Source organism: Cynocephalus volans, chromosome X, assembly GCF_027409185.1.
Source record: "Cynocephalus volans isolate mCynVol1 chromosome X, mCynVol1.pri, whole genome shotgun sequence".
NCBI classification, from domain to species: Eukaryota; Metazoa; Chordata; class Mammalia; order Dermoptera; family Cynocephalidae; genus Cynocephalus; species Cynocephalus volans.
In genome coordinates this window covers 32,352,618-32,374,452 of record NC_084478.1, presented here as the reverse complement: position 1 = coordinate 32,374,452, position 21,835 = coordinate 32,352,618, and positions in this window count along the sequence as shown.

The following is a 21,835-nucleotide window of genomic DNA, read 5'->3' as shown; positions in this document are numbered from 1 at the left end:
GTAAAATTTATCGTTTCTTTGTGATGAGAGAATTTGAGCTCTTCTCTTCTAGGCATTTGGGAATATACAATAACATGTCGTTAATTATACATGCTTAGCACTGTACACACCTAGAAATTATTTTTCCTATCTAGCTGTAATTTTGTATCCATTAATCAACCTTGTCCTATTTCCCCTCCCCTTCCCAGACTCTAGTAAATTCTAATCTCTATTTCTAAAAGCTAAACTTTTATTTTTTAACTCCTACATATGAGTGAGAATATGAGGTATTTATCTTTCTGTGCCAAGCTCTTCCATATTGCCTCAAATGATGGGATTTTATTCTTTTTCACAGCTGGGTAGTATTCCATTGTGTACATATATATATATATATATATATATATATATATATACACACCATATTTTCTTTATCCATTCATCTATTGATAGACACTTAGGTTGGTTCCATATCTTGGCTATTGTGAATAGAGCTGCAATAAACATGGGGGTGCAAATATCAATTCGGTATACTAATTTCCTTTCCTTTAGATGAATACCCAGCAGTGAGATTTTTGGATCATATGGTAGTTCTATTTTTAGTTTTCTGAGGAACCTCCATACTGTTTTCCATAATGGCTGTACTGATTTACATTCCCACTATCAGTGTATAAGAGTTCCCTTTTCTCCACATCCTCTCCAGCATTTGTTATTTTTTGTCTTTTTGATAATAGCCATTGTAACTGAGGTGAGATGATATCACATTGTGGTTTTGATTTGCATTTGCCTGATGATGACTGATGTTGAGATTTTTTTCATATACCTGTTGGCCATTTATGTTTTCTTTTGAGAAACGTCTATTCTGGTCATTTGCCCATTTTTAAAAACCAGGTTATTTGTTTTTTTGCTGTTGAGTTTCGTGTGCATTGTGGATATTAATCCCTTGTTGGATGAATAGTTTGCAAATGTTTTCTCCCATTCTGCTGCTTGCCTCTTTGCTCTATTGATAGTTTCTTTTGCTGTACAGAAGCTTTTTAATTTGATATAATCCCATATGTCTACTTTTGCTTTTGTTGCCTGTGCTTTTGGGGTCATATTCATGAAGTATTTATCAAGTCTTCTCCATAAAATTTTTGCCCAGTCCAATGTCTTAGAGTGTTTCCCCTCTTTTTCTTTTAGTAGTTTTATATTTTCAGGTTAATCTATGTTGAGATGATTTTGCTATGGTGAGAGATAGGGGTCTAGTTTCTTCTAGATATCAATATCCAGTTTTCCTAGCACCATTTATTGAAGAGGCTGTCCTCCCAATGTATGTTCTTGGTGCCTTTCTCAAAAATCAGTTGGCTATAGATAATGTGGTTTTATTTCTGGGTTCTCTATTCTGTTCCGTCCACACACATTCAGACTTCTTGTGACTCTATTCTCCCAAAATAGTTATAGCATAATGTAAGTTAGTGCAATCTTCAATGTTTACATTAGTATAACTATGTAAATATTATCTGTAACTGAGCTACATAATATATTGTGATTCTTTTTTTTTCTATTTCTTGTAAGATATTTTTCTTGAAACTAATAATTGTCTTATATTAAGGTTACTTAGTTTTCCACACTCTTGTCGCTAAACTCAAATTCTTTCCCTAACTATCTAAATCTGTACAAAATGCATTCAAACACATCAGGTATTTTGTTAAGTTCTCTTTGAAGGAATCTCTCTAAATTGGGTTGGTTATTCTTGATACTTGGTGCATATGGATCATTCTGGGACACTTTTTCCTCTGAGTTCCATGTTTCCTGCATTCTGTTTCCTTCTATATTCTGGTTTACACCCTACATTTTGGTGTAACACATATTTTAGTAGCTAAAAGGAGAAAGAGATGTTAAGATATAAAATTTTAAGTTCTTATAGATCTGAAAAAAGTGTTTATTTAATTGATAGTTTGGCTGAATATAGAATTACAGGTTGAATATTGTGTTCCTTCACTGTTTGCAGGCATTGCTCCATTGCCTTCTAGCTTCTTGTGTTGCTGTTAAAAAGTCAGAAATAGTCTCATTTCTAATCCTTTGTATATAACCTAGTTTTCTCCTCTCTCTGGGAGCTTGTAGTATCTTCACTTTGTCCCAGTGATGTTGAATTCCATGGTAATGTTCCTTTAGTGAGGGCCTGATTTAATTTATTGTGCTACATAGTTGGTGAGTCTTTTCTTTCTGGAAACCCAGCTGGAAAGTTACCCTGAATTTTATTTTATTTCATTTACTTTTTTTTGGTGGCTGACCAGTACAGGGATTGAGCTAACCAGCCACCCCTGAATTTCATTTTGTGATAATTTTCTCTCCTCACTCTTTGGAACTATTACTGGTATTGTTGAGTTCTCGAACTCTTATCTTGATTTTCTACTTTTCTCATCTTTTTCTCTCATTTTTCATTTCTTTGTCTTTTTGCTTTATATTTGGAGATATTTTTCTCAATTTTATTTTTTAATTTTTTAAATTTTGTTTTCCATTTCTTTTTTATTCTCCAGAAATGAACCATCCAATCTCCTGTCTGTAGTATCAAAGCCTAGCTGGTGACATTCTGGCAATGACTGTGGAGAGAGTATTGATTGGTGGTCTCATCCTTCAGTGAGTGGATGTTCCCTTAATTCCCCTGTTTCCTATATGCTACCTGTACCTGCCTGCTGCTCTTTTTTTGCTCCATAAATTCCATGTCTGCACTTCTCTACCCTGCTCTGTAGTTGAGGAGTCTGACCTTTATGGAAATCATTAATCAGAATTGGGTTGGCCAGTGGGAGGGAAGTGGTCATCTCCCTGAATTAAAGGGCAAGGTTATCCCTTTCCTCCAAACACAGGTCTTCCTGGGTTTTAGGTAATGAAACTCTACCCTTGCAGTTTTAGCCCCGCTACTGGTAACCTCTTGCTCTTGTAAGCCCCAGATACCTCCCCATCACATGGATGTTACTTTCCCTTTGTTGAATTAAACAAAACAGAGATACTTAGAGTTATGCATAAAGTGAAAATATAGATATAGTATGCTTTAAAATAATGAGATAAGAACTTGAAAATATACGTTGGCCGTTATTTGGGGAATATTATTCACAAATAGGAATTTATTTCTTTTTTAATTATGAATTTATTAAATTTTTATTGAAACAATTGATTTTGTATATTTGTGGGACACAGATTTGAATATCAATACATGTGTATAATATGTGGTGATCATATCAGGATAAACAGTATACTTTACAAAACGTAATCATTCTTTGTTACCCTTAACTAAATTCTCACTAAACTCCCTCACCTTCTCCCTTTCCCACATCTATTTACCACAGTTCTGTTTCTTTCTTTCTTTTTTTTTGAAAGTTCAGTGTATTATTGTGATTCTTTCTTTCTTTCTTTCTTTCTTTCTTTCTTTCTTTCTTTCTTTCTTTCTTTCTTTCTTTCTTTCTTTCTTTCTTTCTTTCTTTCTTTCTTTCTTTCTTTCTTTCCTCCCTCCCTCCCTCCCTCCCTCCCTCCCTCCCTCCCTCCCTCCCTCCCTCCCTCCCTCCCTCCTTCCCTCCCTCCCTCCCTCCCTCTTTCCTTCCTTGCTTCCTTCCTTTCTATTTCTGTGCTTAGCTTATTTCATTTAACATAATTTTCTCTGTGTTCATTCATGTTGTTGTGAATGGCAGAATTTCATTCTTTTTTATGGCAGAGTAGTATTCCATTGAGTATATATACCACATTTTCCTTATCCAGTAGCCTGGTGATGGACATTTAGGTTGGTTCCAACTCTTGGCTACTGTAAATAGAGCTGTGATAAACATAGGGGTGTAGTTATCTTTTCAACATGATGATTTCCATTCCTTTGGGTATATACCCAGAAGTGGGATTGCTAGATCATATGGCAGTTCTATCTATAGCCATTTGAGGAATCTCCATACTGTTTTCCACAATGGCTACACTAATTTACAGTCCCACCAACAGTGTAGGAGGGTTCCTTTTTCTCTGCAACCTCACCAGCATTTATCATTCTCAGTCTTTTGGATATTAGCCATCCTAAATGGAGTGAGATGGTATCTCAGTGTGGTTTTAATTTGCATTTCCCAAATGCTGAGTGATTTTGAGCATTTTTTCACGTGTCTGTTGGCCATTTGTATATCTTCCTTTGAGAAATTTCTATTCAGCTCCTTTGCCCATTTTTTAATTGGATTACTTGTTTCCTTACTGTTGAGTTGTTTGAGTTCTTTGTATATTCTGAATATTAATCCTTTGTTGGATGCATAGTTTGCAAATATTTCTTTATGTAGAATTCATCACAACATTAAATAGCAACATATTTTAAATACATTTAAAATGTGATTTCTTTCATAAAAATTTAGTTTATACACAACTTTATACAGTTAAATGATTAAGGTAGGAAGGAAACAGAACAAAGAGGATTAGTGAGAGTAGGAAAGTCAGGGGGAAAACTTTCAAATTGAGTGAGAGGGCTTATAGGTTTTGAATACTGCCATAAAATAATTTATACTCTCCAAAGACTGTAGTTGTTCTATCATTTAGTTCAAAGTATACTCTTGAATTCTTAACCAAAATAAATGATGTTAGTGGCATGGAGAATGGATTGATAAGGGTGAAATTTTATAACTCTAGGGCATGGCTGAAATCTAATATGGCAAGCACTGGAAAACACAACTTCTTTTAAGGCTCTTCAATTTGTTATTACTGATTAAGGGTTGCCTGGATTGGATCTCTGGGTCAGTTAAATTATCCCAAGAACTATCTCATTACTGGGAAATGCTCACATGAGATGAGAATTTCTTTTATTCCAATGCATGATGGGCTTTTCATCTTTGCTTTCAGGTGGAACTACTGAACTGTGTGCTCTACCTCTTTTTACAGACTATGCCTTCAATAACATAACTCAGAAGCTACATGTAAATTGAGTCATAGAAAAAAGAATTTTTAAAGAAAAAATGTAGCTCGAACATAATTTACCTCTTCTGCGAAGAACATTACCATTTCTTAATTATTGCATGAGCTACATTTTGCATAGTGATTACATTCAGACTAAAAGTTTAAATGTTTCAAGGCTGTTTATTAAAGGAATTATCCTCTTAAGTAAAAGATGTTAATAGGGAAAATCTTCATAACCACTGGCATAGGGAAAACACAGTGGCAGTTTACCTTAATATTTTCATTGATGGTATTCCATGGTGTATATATACCACAGTTTCTGTATCCAATTATCTATTGATGGGCATTTAGGTTGGTTCCAGGTCTTGGCTATTGTAAACAGAGCTGCAATAAACATGGGAGTGCAGGTATCCCTTCGACATGATGATTTCCATTCCTCTGGATATATACCCAGGAGAGGGATTGATGGCTCATATGGAAGATCTATCCCTAGTTGTTTGAGAAACCTCCATACTGTTTTCCAAAGTGGTTGTACTAATTTACAGTCCCACCAACAGTGCAGGAGTGTTCCCTTCTCTTCACATAAAAAAGACTGAAATACTCCCATTTGCAACAACATCGAAGAACCTGGAGAAACTTATGTTGAGTTAAACGAGCAAAGCACAGATGGATAAATACCGCATGTGCTCACTCATATGTGGGAGCTAAGAGAGAAAGGAAGGCAGGAAAGAAAGACCACAGTAGTGCCATGATCCAACAGAGGGAGGGAACATTCCTAGGGCTACAAATTGGAGTTGACGGGAGAGGGGGAAGGGGAGGGAGGTTGGGAGATAATTGGGAGGGGACAAAGGGTACAAAGGTAATTTCTCGTCATGGGTATGCCCCCGGTATGAATGTCTACTAGAACCTTGTTACTTAATGTATAGTCTGCAGGTCAGCAGCTTGGGAATTGCCTGGCAAATTCGAAGAAATGCAGACTCTGAAGTCCCTCCTCAGACCCACCTAATCAGAAACTGCATTTTAGTAAGAACCTTAGGGGTGTATGTCAACATTTGAGACACATAAGGCTAAAGCATAATCTGGTAGCCACTGAAACCCTGACCTCTCACCTAATACAGGAGGTCCATGTTTTCAGTGGTAGCAGTGCCTTCAAAAATACATTCCACAGTGCATATATATATATATATATATTTTTACTTTCCATCCAAGGGTTACATAGGCTAACTTTTAACTAAAATATCAAGGAAGATGTACCAAGTAGGGATTATATGATATTATGATGAGTGATGTTATCATTTGAAATGTACAATTAAAATTCTTATAGGACCAACTTTCTATTCTAAATGAGAAAACTTCTCTCCCCCTCTGATCTTCTCTCACATCAACACGTCTATGTTCTATATGTAATTCTGAGTTTCTTCTCTAAATAAAGCTCAAGCTGTCCCCTTCACCAAAAGTCACAGGACATCTTATTCACAGACTGAGAGGATCAAATAAACTGCTTCTCTTTTCACATATCTCTAATGTGAAGTGTTTGGAATAATTAATCTAATTCACATTTCACTTACAAACAACTGATAACACCTTTTAAACATGCTACAGAAAGGTTAACTGAAGATTTGGGAAATAATAGTTTTTCTATACTTTGTTCTTTGATGTCCCTGAATATCTAAAATATGCTAGAGCAGCGTGGCTCTATAAGGGGTGATTTCACCTATAGCCTGGGCCTCCCTATACTCTTCCTTTTCTTCATTACACATGTGTTATTTATCTACTATGTACCATGAATCAGAATACAAAGACTAAATCTCCATCCTAGAGTTCATAATTTCTTGTGGAAGAAGGTCAAAGATACTAATAACATACTATAAATGCTATAGTTGGCAACTCATGATGGAAAATAGAAGGGGCTAATTCAGTCTTGGGAATCAGAGACTGATCCATAAAAGAGGTGACTGCTTTTGGCATCTTGTTAGTGTATGATTTATGATACAAATATGTGCAAATGTTGGCTAGTGTTTTCAGAGAAGTGGTTGTATGAATCTTTAAGTAGAGATGAACCTAATATTGGCAGGCTCAATTAAAGTAAACTCTGTCTAAAGTATAACAATGGACAGGATTAGAATAAAATGATCCCTGCTAACATGATGTAATAAAAGTAAATGGTCTCCTGAATGAAACTGAATAATTAGAATTAAAATATTCATCCTACACCCTGAGTGGTTGTAATATTTGCTGCAGTGGAGATAGGTGGGCATTAGTGGGTTAATCATAATGATAACAACTGACATGTACAGTTTACAAAGTGTTTTCATTAACATTATCTCATTTAATTTTCACAACAACCCCATGAGGTAGGCGTTATTTGCATTTACTAGTAGAAAAATTGTCAAAGTAGGCAGCAGAGCCTGGATGAGAAACCAGATCTTTAAAATTACAAGATTAATATTCTTTCTACTTGAACCAGAATTTTCTTTTTCTTTTCTTTTTCTATTTACAACTCTTTATATATATATATATTTATTTATTTTTACCATTTAAATTTTTTTTAGTTTTTTTTATTGTACGTGTTTATGGAGTACAGTTTGTTGTTTTAATACATGCATGCATTGTATAATGATCTAATCAGTATAGTTAGCATATCTAGCACCCAAACATTTATCAATTCTTTGTGGCTTTAATATTTTAAGATCCTCTTTTCTGGCTATCTTTAAATATACAGTACAATATTATTGGCTATTGTCACCCTAGGGCACCAGAACTTATTCTTCCTATCTATTACCTTTGTAACTTTGTACCAGTCTATTAAGCTTTCCCTGGATCCTCCTTTCCCCTCCCTTTCCTCACCTCTGGTAACCACTATTCTACTCTCTATTTCTCTCTTTCTTCTTGATTGACCCACGATAATTATGGAGTACAATATGGTATTTGGGTACATTCATACTGTGTGCAATGATCATATCATGGTGCTTAGTGTATCCATCACCTCAAATATTTGCCACTTCTTTGTGTTCAACATCATCTTGACTAGCTATTCAAAGATACACAGTACTTTGTTATTAACTGTAGCCTCCTTATATTACTATAGAATGCAAGATCCCATTCTTTCTATCTTTCTAATATTTTGTATCCACTGACAACCCTACCCCATACCCCCTTCTCCTTCCCCTGCACCAGTCTCTAGTAACCACTATTCTACTCTCTACTTCTATGAGATCAATTTTTTTAGCTTCCACATATAAGGGAGGACATGTGGTACTTCCCTTTCTGTTCCTGGCTTATTTAACTGAACACAATTTTCTCCAAGCTCATTCCATGTTGCTGCAAATGGAAGAATTTCATTCTTTCCTATGGCTGGGTAGTATTCCATTGTGTATATATACCACATATACCACGTTTACTTTATCCAGTCATCTGTTGAAGGACATTTTAGGTTGGTTCCAACTCTTGACCATTGTCAATAGAACTGCAATAAATATGGGAGTGCAGGTATCCCTTCGGCTTGTTGATTTCTATTCCTTTGGATATATACCCAGTAGTGGGATTGCTGGATCATATGGCAGTTCTATCTGTAGTTGTTTGAAAAATCTCCACACTGTCTTCCATAATGGCTGTACTAATTTGCATTCCCACCAACAATATGTAAGAGTTCTCCTTTCTCTACATACTCGCTAGCGCTTGTTGTGTTCTGTCTTTTTGATAATAGCCATTCTGACGGGTGAAATGATATCGCATTGTGATTTTAATTTGCATTTCTCTAATGATTAACAATGTTGAGCATTTTTTCATATGCCTGTTGGCCATTTGTAAGTATTATTTCAAAAAATGTCTATTCAGTTCCTTTGCCCATTTTTTAATTGGATTATTACTTTTTTTTAAGGTTGTGTTATTTGAGTTCTTTGTGTATTCTAGATATCAATCCCTTGTCGAATGCATAGTTTGCAAATATTTTCTCCCATTCTGCAGGTTCTCTTTTCGCTTTGTTGTTTCCTTTGCTATGCATAAGCTTTTAAAATTTGATATAATCCCTGTTGTTAATCTTTGCTTTTGTTCCTTGTGCTTCTGAAGTATTATTCATAAAGTCTTTGCCCAGACACATGCCCTGAAATTCTCCTATATTTTCTTTAGAACTTTTGTAGTTTTGAATCTGACAGTTAAGTCTTTAAACCATTTTAAGTTGACTTTGGTATAAGGTGAGAGATAAGGGTCTAGTTTCATTCTTCTGCATATGGATATCCAAGTTTCCCAGAACCACTTATTGAAGAGACTATCCTTTCTCTAATGTATGTTCTTGGCTCCTTTGTCAAAAATCAGTTGGCTGTATTTCACTCAACGTAAGTTTCCCCAAGCTCATCCATGTTGTTGCAAATGGGAGAATTTCATTCTTTTTATGGCAGAGTAGTATTCCATGGTGTATATATACCACAGTTTCCTTACCCAAATATCCATTGATGGACATGCACTCACTCATAAGTGGGAGCTAAGAGAGAAAGAAGGAAGGAAAGAAAGACCACAGTGGTGTGTTGGACTTGCAGAGGGAGAGAACATACCTTGGGATACAAAGTGGAGTGGGGGGGGGAAGGGGAGGGGAAGGGAAGTTGGGATAATTGGGTCGGGGACACAGGATATAACTGCAATTTGTGGTAATGGGCATGCTGCCAGTATGGATTTGGCCTTCACATCTTGGGCATGAGGGATGACAATCAGCTTTGTATCTCATGAATATTCATAACCAATAAAAATCAGTTGGCTATAGGTGAGTGGATTTGTTTCTGGCCTTTATTTCTTTCTCTTGCCTGATTGCTCTGGCTAGAACTTCCAGCACTATGTGGAATAGAGGTGGTGAGAGTGGGCATTCTTGTCTTGTTCCAGTTCTTATGGGCAAAGTTTGAGCTTTTCCCCATTTAGTACGATGTTAGCTATGGGTTTGTCATATACAGCCTTTATTGTATTAGGACACTTTCCTTCTATATCTAATTTTTTGAGAATCTTTATCGTGAAGGGATGTTGAATTTTATCAAATGCTTTTTCTGTGTCTGTCAAGATCATATAGTTTTTTTCTTTCATTCTGTTGATGTGATATATTACACTTACTGGTTTGCTTATGTTGAACCACCCTTGCATCACTGGGATAAATCCCACTTCATCATGGTGTACAATCTTTTTGATGTGCTGTTAGATTCGGTTAGCTAGTATTTTATTGAGGATTTTTACATCTGTGTTCATCAGAGATATTGGCCTGTAGTTTTGTTATTGTTGTGTCCTTGCCCAGTTTTGGTATCAGGACAATGTTGGCCTCTTAGTATGAGTTGGGAGAATTCCATCCTCTCCATTTTTTTGAAATAGTTTAAAAAGCATTGGTATTAGTTCTTCTTTAAATGTTTGGTATAATTCAGCAGTAAAACTATCTGGTCTTGGGCTTTTCTTTGCTAAGAGATTTTTATTACTGATTCTATATCATTACTTGTTCTCGGTCTATGTAGGTTTTTTATTTCTTCTTGGTTCAGTTTTGGTAGGGCATGTATGTCCAGGAATTTATCCATCTCCTCTCAAACCAAAATTTTCTAACCACCATGGAAGTCTCCCTTCATTCTAGAGATAAGGAAAAACCTTCTCCCCTGACCTGGAAGTGCTTCAATGGCAAGGGTTTCTGAAAATGTGAAGGTGAGAAGTGGCCTTTTTTTCTAAAACAGAAACTGTTATTTCCCCTGCAATCCCAGTTTTCCTTCTGTATTCTTTTCTCAGAATAACCAGTACAATATTGTGATTGAAAGTGAGGGATAAAGGCACATTGGAATTGAAAATTACTCCAAGGTTTTTAATTTCAGCATGAGTGGATGGTTGGGCCATTAAGGGAGACAATGAATACACATAGGGTTAGATTTGGGGAATTAGGCTAGCTTTAAGGATAGGCATAGGGCTGAGAAACTAGAATGATGAGCAGATCAAGCTTCAGTGTCGTGGCTGAGGGGCACTTGGGCCAGTTTAGGTAGTGACTGTCATCAGTAAAAGGTTGGGCATACCAAAGATTGTCTCTCCTGGATCTGAGAGTCTTGGGTTCTGGTTGGGAATTGTCCATCTCAGTTGGAGGAATATCTGATCAGTGCCTGGAACATAAGCACAGTAAAGGTCAGGGAAGATGGCAGCTTTGCAGCTAACACCCTAGTTGATATAAAGCGACTGAAAGGCAAATCAGAAAACCAAGGCAGAGGCCCAGTCAAGTGCCCTGGCAAGGTCAGGGAGAAAGCTTCAGTCCAATGATATGCAGGAATCCTAATTTTTAGGCAGGACCTGGTACACGGTACATGTGCAGAATGAGTTGTTCCTCCTAGATATGTCAGGCTTATGATAAAATGACTTGTTTTTAATATATTAATTTTTAATTTTTAATGTTTTAAATTTTAGGTAAAAGTTTTGAATTTTAGGTAAGAGTTTTTGAAACACTGCTAGTATGATTTAGGACTGACTCAAGAATCAGCAAGTCTGAATCTACAGATATGAGTAAGGCTGGGGAAAGTATAATTTCTTCTATCTGATATGGATGTGTTATCACACATGTTAAAAATAAATATAATTTATATCATATATTAACTCACTCAAAATATAGTCCATTGGCAAAGATCAGATTCATCAAATTTAATATAAAATTCTATGATGGTATTTGTGGTAGACATAATAGCGACCCTCCCCCCCCAAAAAAGTTGTCTATGTCCTAATCTTTAGAACTTGTGAATATGTTACCTTACATGGCAAAAGGGACTTTGCAGATGTGACTGAAAGAAAGTGAGCCGAAATGCTGGGTACCGATCAAGCTTCATTAAAGAAAAGAAACCTGCCTGGCTGCACTCAAAATGGAGAGTAGCACCAGGTGTCAGGGTGGGAGAATTTATATAGGTTGAGGGGTGCCAAGGGCTGGCTGATACAATCAAGAAGAGGCATTATGCTAATGCGGAAGCTCCACCTGGCTGATACAACTAGGGTGGAAAATTGCAACCATGTGGAAGCAAAAGGGCTTCTATTTTGCAGAAGTCACGAGGCTTCTCCTAAAGGGAAAGCTGGGGTGGGGTGGGATGGGGGTGGGGGGAGGGTTGGCAGCCATTTCGTGCTTGGCTTTTCCTAAAATGGCACTGGTTATGTTCAGAACCTATCAGTGACTAGGGTTAAGAATCTTGAGATGGGAAGATTATCCTGGATTATCCAGGTGGGTCCAATCTAACCACATGAGTCATTAAAGTGAGATGAACTTTCCTGGCTATAGTCAGAGAGAAAAATGACAATGCCCCATTGCTAGTTCTGAAATGCGGGGAGCTGTGTTTAAGGAACCATATTTTGTCAAGAACCATAATGAATAAGGAAAGAAATGTTCCACTAGATTCTCCAGAAAGGAATACAGCCCTACTAATATCTTCATTTTAGCCTGGTGAGACTCACATTGAAATTCTGACCTACAGAAAAGTAAGATAATACATTTCTGTTGTTTTAAGCCATGTTTGTGGTCATTTTTTATGGCAGCAATATAAAACTAATATGGTCTTGCTGTATGATTTAGAGATTTATAGATTGTAAGCCCCTCATAGGCAGGGATTTATGTTTATTTTGTTCATAGATATATATCATTGCTTGTAACAGTGCCTGGAAGATAGTAGTATTAGTTGAATTTACGTATTTATCAGTCTTTCCATCAACAAATATTTATGGATTGTCTATGCATGTAAGATTCTGTGGTAGATGTTTCGTGAGGATGTAAAGATATGAAAGACATTGAAAAAATATAAAATCTGAGTCAGGAATCTTGGATGAATCTTGTGTAAGAATAAGGGTCAGAAAATTTCAGCCTGCAAGCCAAATTTGGCCTTCTGCTTATTTAAATTTTATTGAAACACGTCCATGCTCATTAGCTTACGTATTGTCTTTGGCTGCTTTTGTGCTACAACAACAGAATTGAGTAGTCACGTGATTGTGACAGAGACTGTATGACCCGTAAAGCCAGAAATGTTTACTATCTGGTCCTTTACAGAAAAAAAAAAAAATTGCTAACCCCTAAGTTAGAACCCTGTATTACTGAGTTGCTAGCTGTAAACTTCAGGCAAAGTGTTAAATAGTTTTTCTTGAGGGCAGACCTTTTTAAGTAGAGTGCTCTAGCATATTTCAAAATGGTTTCTTTTACCTTTCACCTGCCAGAGGGACAAAAAGATTTTTCTGTGATATTTACTGTGACAATCTGATCCAACTCTGGAGGTAAAACTCACAAATGCCGGGGGGCCCCCTATTAGTGGCTTCCCCTGAAATTTTAGACTCTCAGACTTGTCTGTACCTAGCCTCCAGTAATTCATTATTACAGTTCAGGTTTTCCTACACCAGCTCTGTTCCCAGGGAGGTTTCTGCTCTGGTATGTTGTGATTCTCTGTATCCACTTGCCTGTCTCTTCAGTTTTGGGGATAGCAGTTTTCCCTGTCACCTCACTACTCTTATGGATCTAAGAAGAGTTGTTGACTTTTCAGTTTGGTTAGCTTTTTATTTGTTGTTAAGACAGAGTGGTGATATTTAAATTCTTTACATGCAGAACCAGAAATTAGAAGTCTCCATAAAAATATCTGTTAAGATTTTTTAAATTGACTCTACTACTTCCCCTTCTGCTGCTATCACCCCTGCTACCATAATCAAGTTGAAAAAGATAGACATGTTCATGAAAGGTGTTCTGGAAAATTATGTATACCACAATTATGAATTAAAACTCAGATCCACTTTGCTTGTTTGGATATATTATGGTACAATTTCTACTGTTTTGCTGATAACGTTGTAGTCGGTTTTATGTATCTGTAATCCCATCCTGATGAACAGTAGTAAAGACCTCTGTTTTCTCAGTCTGAGCTAATTTTTAATTTCTCATTACTCTTTAATACAGTTTTTCAATGTTAAAATTTATGTCATTTTGCACAAGATTTTCATCACATTTACTGCTGACCCTCAAAGTCTTCGTATGTGGGTTAGTGGCTAGATTTGTGTCTATAAGTGTGGTAGACTGTGTTTTCAAAGATGGCCATAACTATATCTCACATTCCACATACTCCTTTGTAATGCGATCTTCCCATTCCTTCATCAATTGTGCAGGCTTTAGTTCCTCCTGTTGAATCTGGTCCATGCTTATGACCTGTTTGAAATGGAATACAGCTCAAGTGATACTGCATAACATCCAAGCGTGAGCCTTAAGAGATCTGCAGTGTGATCATTCACCTTTCAGAATGGTCATTCTTAGAATGCGTCTGCCATGTTGTGAAGAAGCTCAAGTAGCTACATGGAGAGTCCCACCTGGAGGAAATCTAAAGCCACCAGCTGAGAGCTCTGGCTCAACAACCATCTGACAGCCAGTTATATGAGTGTAGCTATTTTGAACTTTCCAGATATACCTGTATCTCAGCCAACAACATATGAGGCAGAAGAAATACCTGGTCACTTCACAGAATCATGGAAAATAAGTTGTTTTTATAAGTCACTAAATTTTGGGATGCTTGCTACACAGTAACAGATAACTGAAATACTAAGTTCATGTGCCAGGCTATTTTCTTCTTAAGGATCTCTAACTGCATGTGGGAATGTATGACCATAGAGTTTTGTAATGTCAGCTGAGGACTAGCAATACAGGTGTTAAGCCACCATTTAGAATCATCTTTGAAGATTTCAGTATCTCTCTGAAGAGAAGTAAGGGCTGAAGAGGGGTGAGAAAAAATAAGCAGGTTTTCAATCAGAGATATAATACTGAAGGAGGCATCATTTAGAAAATACTCTGAATAAAAGTATAATTTTCTTATCTTGATATTAAGCCTCCATAATTTAGCAGTATATTACTTTTTTCAGCTTGGCATCCTTATTACTCACCTTTTGCTTTCTTACTACCATTCCTTCACTCACTTGGTTTCTTCTGCTTGAAAGGCCTCTCCACTCTTGAGTTACTTAATGAATATCTACTTACTTTATGAAGGCCATCTCAAATACCATCTCTCCCATAAAGACATTTCTGATCCTCTCAGCCAAAAATTCTGTATATACCTGAATATGGGATGATATCCAAATTAATGAGTGGACAGAATAAAAAATATTTACCAACTTGAACATATAAACTGTAGGGATGTACAGTGGTCAAATATCTACTGATAACATTAAATGGATTAATAGAGTTACACATACATATTCAAAGTCACATTAAAAACACCAATTATTTTAGAAATATTGCTTTGTTTTATTTTCATATTTTTGAAACAATGTTATTCGAACTCTGCACTTATGCCTTTAGCTTCATTGTCTTCATGATCACTAAATTTACTCATTTTAGTCCTCCAGTGTGGTTTTCCAGAAGATACCATCTTTGCTTTCACTACTACTGTCCAAGATATACTACTTCCTATAATACTGCTACTAGAAACTTTAACCCAAGCTGCAAAAATCCATTTCTGTATGACTAGAACAGTGTTTCATTTCTTTATTTTCCATTCTTTCCTTTAGGTCTATGTATTAAGTGGTTTCCACAAATTAACTTGCAAATATAAGGCCACATGCCTCAAGATTAATTACTGAATCTAGGTCAAATGTATTTTCTACTTTAACAAGCTGATTATTTTAGCTGAAATTCATTGATATTTATCTTAAACAGGTGTTTTCAACCCTGGCCACAGCCTAGAATCACTTGAAGAGCATTAAAAATTACAAACGGGGTACCCTGGGGGCCGCTCACCAGTATTCTAATTTAATTAATCTAGGATGGAGCCTTTGAATTTTAGTTTTAGAACTATCCCCAGGTGATTCGAATGTACAACAAGAGCTGAGAACCACCGATCTAAAACTAGTATTGGCAGATCAGTGGTTTGCAAAATGAGGTCTTCAGATCAGCAGCACGAACATCATGGGTATTTCCTAGAAATGTAAATGCTTAGGTTCCCCCCTAGACCTACTGAGTCAGAAACTCAGGGGTGGGTGGTGGGCTTAGCAGTCTGGGTTTTAACAAAGCCTCCATGTGATTCTGATGTACCGTAAAATTCTCGACCACAGCTTTAGGCTAATATGTCTTTCTCAAATAGCAATTTGTTGTTCAAATATATTTATTAGTAGAACATGTATGACAAAATTTATAAGGAATGTAATATATGGGAGGTAATTTCGGGAAAAATGGCTTGTTTGTATTGAAGCATATATAGTAAACTCTCCTCTGAATTCGCATGGTGCATTAACTATACGTTTTTTTAGGTATTTACCACATTCTACATTGCAATACAGTTACTTGCTTAACTTTTTTCTCCAAAGCTAAGCTAAGTATTCTGAGAAGGATCCAGGGTCAAGCAAGAGCATAAAGAATGGAGATCATGAGCAGATCCACAAACCAGGAGGTGACAGATTAAATGGCATTGATCAGAGGACATCTCAAAACAGAATTCTCCTCTCAGCCTTCCACTGTCTTGAAGTTTAGCTTTCCTTTTAGGCTTTCTTTCCTTTTATGCTTTACCCTCCTTTTCCCTTATTCCCATAGTCATAATGAAGAAAAACAAGGCAGTATTCTGATAATTTCATGGTTGGTTCCAAGCAATGGGAAGTGGGTTGGCCAAATCATTCTTCTGCAAGGCATGGCCAGTTCTGTGATATTCAAAGGGCAAGCAAGTGTTCTGTACCCACAGGCACCCACTAACTCTGGGGCCATATGGATAGACATATACACAATACAAGTGTTTTGGCCCGATCTGCTTGTATGGTTAGGGCAATTCATAACTAAAGCCAAAATGTTTCATTCTTTTAGTTACACTAAGTTTTCCATTTGTATTGTGAGGGCTAGGGGTTAGGGCCCACAGACCTTCCCAACCCATTGTATAGACTGGGTCACCAACCCCTCACATACAGACTGGGTCAACAGACCCCTCACATGCCTGGCTGGGTCACCAGACCCCTCACACACAGGTCCATGCTAGGTAATTGGGAAAGATCCCAGGAGCCATTGGCAGACAATGCAAAAAGTCATCAGCTTCTTCGGCACCAGTGGCAGTGGTGGCTTACAGCAGATCCAGCAGCAGTGGTGGTGGTGGCCTCTCGGAGGGTCCCGGGGACCCTGGCAGCAACAGCTTGTAGCAACACCCTCCAGCAGCAGTAGCGGCCTCCCTGTGGCCCCCCTGGAGCATCCCAGGGGCAGGGGGCACCATGGATCAGAGCCACTCATCCTTTATACTTAAGTCCATAACCCAGGACACCTGGGTGCCCACGTACATCTACATCAGACAATAGCCAAGGAACACCTGGGTGCACATGCATATTTACATCAAATGCTTGGCAAGATTCTGAACATCTGAGGGACCCTGACCATTTTCCTTCACTTTCTCTACACTGCTGTACAACATAGTGCCAATAGTTAACAATAAAGTGTTGTGTACTTAAAATTTGTTAACAAGGTAGATCTTATGTTAACTGTTCTTAACACACATCCACACACACCCATATGCACAAACACAAAGCAAAACAAGAAAACTTTTGAAGGTGACAGATATGTTTATCACCTGGATTGTGGTGATGGTAACATTAATGTATGCATATGTACAAACTCACCAAATTATATATATTAATTATGTGGAGTTTTTTGTATAACATTATACCAGGAAAAAAATATATACCTTAAAAGTTATAGCTGGAAAAAATGGATTTTAGGAGGATGCCTTTCACCAAGATATCTTAGGGCCCAAATAGAGACAAGTGAGAGTGCTAAAGCACAAAACTTTTTAGTGGTAATTCTAGGAATCAGCCACAGAAGGCTTCTTAAGTTGTACAGATAAAAATGCAATGTTTTAATGTTACCTCAAGGCCGTAATTTAGGAATTGCAAACCTTTGGTTTTTGCATTGGAGAAGGAATCAGTAACAATTTTAAAATGCCCTTGAGTTTCCCTCTGCTTATTTGTCTCCCATATCTATACTTCATGTTTTCTTTCAGTGATATCCTTTTTCTTCTAATAATTGACCTCTGAGATTAATAAATACTTGAAAGCATAGGAAAAAATGAAAATTTGTCTCCTTGAGAACATGAACAAATATTTTTTAAGAGAAAGAAATGAAAAGATTCAGTTTTTAAAGCCAGCAGCAGATTGTGCTGGCAATAAAGGAGAGTTTGTGAGATGCTTTATGAAATTGAAAGTTCTGCCTTTGCTTTCTCTGTTATACCTAGAGAGACTATTCATCTGTCCTTTCACCACCACCAGTATTTTTATAAACCTGAAAAACACAACTGAAAAATCTCAAGCCCTTAATTGCTATTGAAACAAGCCACAGGAAAAGTACAAGACTGATAATGTATACAGTGAGCATTCATTGCAGTGTAACAGTATTAGAAGAGAACAAACATCTTGAGATGGCACCAATTTTGAACATCTTTCCTTGGGAAGTGCACTAAGGAACAGTCCCATGAGTTTGCACGTGATGTGAATTTAATTTCTTAGGAAGGATAATGGTAATCTAGAAACTAGTTCCCTGCTATGTATCACACGACAGACTTGCTTAACACTCCGTTAATGTGCTTCTAGTTGACTCCCAGTGCACCAAAGATGGTAATGTTAAAGACTACATTACCTAGATTCCCTTGCAGCTAGCTGGTGTTCTTCATGTGATCTAGCTTCTGATAAGGGGATATGTGCACACTGGAGGTTGGGAAGGCAGAAGTAAGCACCATATGGAATTGCCCAGAAGTTCTTGTGACAGGAAAGATGGTAGAAGCACTTGGTTCTTCTGAGGCATGTGTGCAGGGGTTGCAATGTCCAATTCTAGCTTCGCAGGCATTAAGTAGAGGGTGGTGGCAAAAATAGCTTCTGGGGTTTTTCATGGACCACTTCTGTACTGTGATTGGAATTTCTCATGGCTGCTGACCCATTTTTTTGGCCCTTCCCAAACTTCTTAAGACCTCTGTCCTCTACAGGTTAGAAGGAAAATTTAGTACCCAGGGCAACTTTGAGATACTAAGAAGAGAAGGAACATTGTGAACATGAATGTAAGTATTTTGAAAAGAATAGAGTACTATTCTTCATATGCTTCCCTGCATCACCCTAAACTCCCATGCACCATTGCCCTACTGCAGTTCTCTTCTTATCCTTTGCCAGTGCTTGTGTCTTGTGGTCACATGATTTTTGTAGTCACATAAGTTGAAGTGGCATCCAGGCTCCACCTCTTACTAGCTATGTGACCTTGGGCTAGTCATCACATCTCTCTGAGTCCACATTGTAAAACTACACCTTCCCTATTCACATCTATATACAATCATGTTTTTTCTATTAAGTGAATCAGTTAAAATACATAGGTATCTTAATTTATTTCAGTTGTCCTGCTTTGCCATCAAAACAAAGTGAACTTAACCATTTCATATGGAGACACACATACATGGTCACACAAAAGCCTGGCTATGTCAGGTTCCTTGGTTCTCTGTTGAGGCTGGCATAGTGCTTGGAGCCTGCATCTCACAAGCATTTGCAAGTAGGGTTGACCCCATTCCCCTCATGATCTTCATCATTGGGTTTCAGGTTAAGCCATTGTCACCTAGAGCATTGATGTTTACCATGTGGGCTATTAAAAAGGGACCTATAAAGGAATGGTGAGAAGGCCAGTGGAGAACTGAGGAACCTAACAGAGCCAGTGTGTGTGTGCATTTATATGAGTGCATGAGCACATGTGTAGGAGATGGTTGCACCTGTTTTGTTTTGATGGCAAATCAGGAAGCTCAAATAAATTAAGATACCGACTTGTTTTAACTGATTCATTGTGTATAAATTGTACGTGAATATGAATGGAGGAGGTGTAGTTTTACAATGTCAGAAGGGGAAAACAAATGTTTTTTTTTTTTTTTTTTTTTTTTTTTTTTATAAATAAAGATCATTGTTTATTCCAAAAGTATTCACAAAAGGAAAAAAATGTTTTATCTCATTGCCACTGATTTAAAACAGAGTTGAAATATGATTGAAAAGGGACAGGGATCTGCAAAGTGTTGCTGGATAGGCAGTCATTTGCAAAACCTATTTTAGCTACAAAGGGAGATCTTTCATCAGTTTAGATTTTTAAAGGGCATTCTCAAAAGAAAGATGGATTGTGGAAGAAAGAATAACGAGAATTACCTAATTCTTATGTTAGGTTTATCCTTTATTTTGAGGAGATTGGTGCCAAAACCATAGAGGATAGAATAAAAATGATTAAGAGGGAAGTAAACACAGATATGTAAGGAATAAGGAATGCATACCTGCTTTAAATGAATCTATCCTCAGAACTAGATGAGTTACCTACAAGGGAAAAAGTGTTTGCATATGATAAAAATGCATAAAACACTTGAGAATTTTGGAAAAATACGTCTAACAGCCTCCAATCACAGAATACATATGCTACCAATGACTATAACACTAATTCTTGCTTGTTAAAATTACAAAATAGGTTGCTAATAGATTGTGATTGGGCACTTAGGAAAGAAAACAATGTTTACCAGCAGATAGCATAGGTTCACTAAGAATAAGTCATGCCAACCTAATCTTGTTTCACTTTTTAGTTTGAATTTTAGACCAAAAAATAAGAAAAAATTCCATAAGCATAACGTGTTTTGATTTAATTGATATATTTCACAAAAAATATTTTATGGAATCTATGTAGGGAAAAAATGGAGAAATGTGGATTGGATGATATTCAGTTAAATGAATTTATAGTTTGTCAAACAATTTCAACTCCTTCCCCTACCCTATGTGTAGTCCTTCTTTCAAAACAAATAAAATGAGGAATATCTCTGCCCTTGGTCTTGTTCTACTCAACATTTTAATGATATGTATAATGACATAGAAGGCATACTTATCAAATTTGCAGATGACATAAAGCTTGGAGCAATAGCTAATACACTGAGTAACAAAATCTTAATTCAAAACAATCTTGACAGGCTGGAACTCTGGTCAAAGCTAATAAGATGAAATTTAATAGTTATAAATGTTAAATCCTGTGTTCAGGTTTTAAAAAATCATTTGTATGAATTCTGGATTAGAAAATTTGGTTTAGAAGCCATTTCTATAAAAATATGCCAGCTTTTTAATTTTTTTTCTGACTATAAACTCAATATGAGTGCTGTGGTTTGAATTTCCCCTCAAGCTCATGTTGGATCTTAATCCCCAATATGGTATTTGAAAAGTGGGACCTTTAAGAGGTGATTGTATTGTGAGGACTAAGCCCTCATGAATGGATTCATTCATTCATAGATTAATGGGTTAGTGGTTTAATAGGTTATCAGGGAGGAGACTGGTGGTTTTATAAGGAGAGCAAGTGAGCATGTAAAATGCTCTCGCCCAGCCCTTGTTATGTGATACCTTGTATCACCACGGGACTCTATAGAAAGTCCCCACCCAGAAGAAGGCCCTCACCAGACGTGCCCCGTGGACCTTGGACTTTCTAGCCTCCCAAACTGTAAGAAATAAATTTTGATTTCTCATAAATTACCCAGTTTCAGGTATTTTGTTAAAAGCAACAAAAAATCGACTAATACAATGAGCCTCCAACTTCCATTAGTAGAAGTCTAATTCACTGAGAAAGTATTTGTTACATCTCTGCTCTGTGCCAGCTACATTCATTATCTTATTTAACTTTCACAACAATTTTCCAAAACAGTTATATTTATCTCTACTTTACAAATAATGAAACCAATAAAGTTCTCCATCTGTATGCTAAATGATAGAGCTTTAATTCAAATTTCCCTTTCTTCTTTCTGGTCCCGCATTCCAGTACAGCTTTGCTACTGAAAGTATGGCCTATTTCAGGCCTCACCCCAGACATGCGGAATCAGAATTTGCATTTTAAGAAAGATTTTATCTCATTGCCAGTGATTTTAAAGCAGGCTGAAATATAAGTGAGAAGGGACAGGAATCCTGAGGGGATTTGCCTACATAGCAAAATTTGAGAAGCACTTCTAATATCTCACCTGCCTAAGGTTACCATTAT